At 62.3% G+C, this 1,895-nt stretch overlaps 1 non-coding gene across 1 annotated transcript; it reads left to right on the plus strand.

Annotated features, from left to right (window-relative positions):
* The first annotated feature begins 1,301 nt into the window (after positions 1-1,301).
* Positions 1,302-1,420, plus strand: LOC131873551 (5S ribosomal RNA). The gene has a single exon (XR_009371471.1). It is a non-coding gene; the product is annotated as a 5S ribosomal RNA (ribosomal RNA).
* The last annotated feature ends 475 nt before the right edge of the window (positions 1,421-1,895 follow it).

Genomic DNA, 1,895 nt, shown 5'->3' on the forward strand with positions numbered 1-1,895 from the left:
CTGGGTGCTAGGATGGGTGGGTGCCAAGGTGGGCACCAGGGTGGGTGCACCCACCCTGGCCAAGGTGGGTCACGGGGTGGGTCCTAGGGTGGGTAACGGGGTGGGTACTAAGGTGCGTGCCAAGGTGGGTCATAGGGTGGGTGCCAAGGTGGGCACCAGGGTGGGTGTGCACCAACCCTAGCCAGGGTAGGTCACGGGGTGGTTGTCGGGGTGGGCGTCAAGGAGCCAAGGTGGGTGGCAAGTAGCCAAGTTGCGTGCCAAGGTGGGTGTCGGGGTGGGTGCCAAGGATCCAAGGTGGGTGCCAAGGAACCAAGGTGGGTGTCTGGGTGGGTGCCGAGGTGGGAGCCAGGGTGGGTCCCAAGGTGAGTGCAAAGGTGGGTGCCAGGGTCAAGGTGAGTGCCAATGTGGGTTCCAAGGTGCCAGGGTCAGGGTGAGTGCCAATGTGGGTTCAAAGGTGCTAAGTTGGGTGCGAGGTTGGGTGCGAGGGTGGGTGGGTGCCAAGGTGTGCTAGGTGGAAGCCCGGGTGGGTCGGCATCCCATGGGTGTCGAGTTGGGTGCCTGATGGGTGCTTCTTGTCAAGTTTTAGTCGTCGGGACTCATTTCGAGCCTTAGAGGTCGTTTCTTGTCCGGTTGCCCTGTCTTCGACCTGGGAACCCAATTTTGGTCCTCGGGTCCCATTTTTTTTTGTCTCGCATCCCACTTTTGGCCTGTGGCCTTTTCGGGGTCGATTCTCGTTTTGGGCATCAGAGCATGTTTCTTCTCCTAAAACCCAATATTTGTTTATTAAGTCTCGGAACACATTTTTGTTCTCGTGGACCCATCATGGGTCTTGGAACGCATTTGTGGTCCTTGGGTCCCATTTTGCATCCCGAAACTTGTGTTTTGGTGCTTGATCCCTATTTTGGGTGCCCACCTTGCACCAAGTGCGCACCCGGGGCAAACCGAGCGCCTTGGTGCACCGGGGCAAGATCGAGCGTGCACCCGAGGCGCCCCGAACATGCACCAAGGTGCACTCGGCCCACATGTGAGCGCAGGTCGTTGCGCCCGAGGTGGTGTGTGGGCACCGCGTTGCAGACGGGACACTGCACGCACACGACGCCCCCTCCAGGTGCACGCACGTAGGCCGGGCCGGGTGCACACCCGACGCCCTAGCAAGGTGCGCGCACCCGGGCAGGGCTCACACTTGGCGAACGGGGCGCACTTCGCGAGGGAGGGTGTGCACCTCGACGGGGGTGGGTGGCCGGGGTGGATTCGCACGTGGGTCGCGGTTTGCTAAGTACACACTGCGACAAGCTCATAACGGGTGCGATCATACCAGCGTTAGTGCACCGGATCCCATCAGAACTCCGCAGTTAAGCGCGCTTGGGCCGGAGTAGTACTGGGATGGGTGACCTCCCGGGAAGTCCCGGTGTTGCACCCTTTTTTAGTTTTTCGCCGGGCGTCGCAATGCTATTTGAATAAACCTTTTGCCCGTTTGCGTTCTCGTCGGGGCCGGGCCGGGCCGGGGTGCGCTGCCCGCACTACCGCGCGCGCGCGGGGGCGACACCGAGCGCGCACCCGAGGCGCCCCGAGCACACAGGCCACGGTGCAACCCGGGCGTTGTGCGCGCACCCCGGTGCGCCCGAGGTGCTGCGCGCGCACCCAGGTGAAATCGGTGTGCACCTCGGCCAGTGCGCGCTCGGTCGAGTCGCGCACGTTGGCCAAGGTGCACGGTGATGTTTCTTACTCTAAGGTTCCGCACCAGACGCCCGGGACAGGTGAGCGAAGCTGGGCGGGGCCGGGTGCGCGGCCGGGGCAGGTGCACGCAGCTGGAGAGAGCTTTGGAGCACACTTCGGAGCGCACCAATGATGCGCTCCATTCAAAAGTTTCCTGAAAAGGCAAAAAAAGTTGAGAT

The sequence above is a fragment of the Cryptomeria japonica genome, unplaced genomic scaffold (assembly GCF_030272615.1).
Source record: "Cryptomeria japonica unplaced genomic scaffold, Sugi_1.0 HiC_scaffold_2028, whole genome shotgun sequence".
In the NCBI taxonomy this organism is placed as follows: Eukaryota; Viridiplantae; Streptophyta; class Pinopsida; order Cupressales; family Cupressaceae; genus Cryptomeria; species Cryptomeria japonica.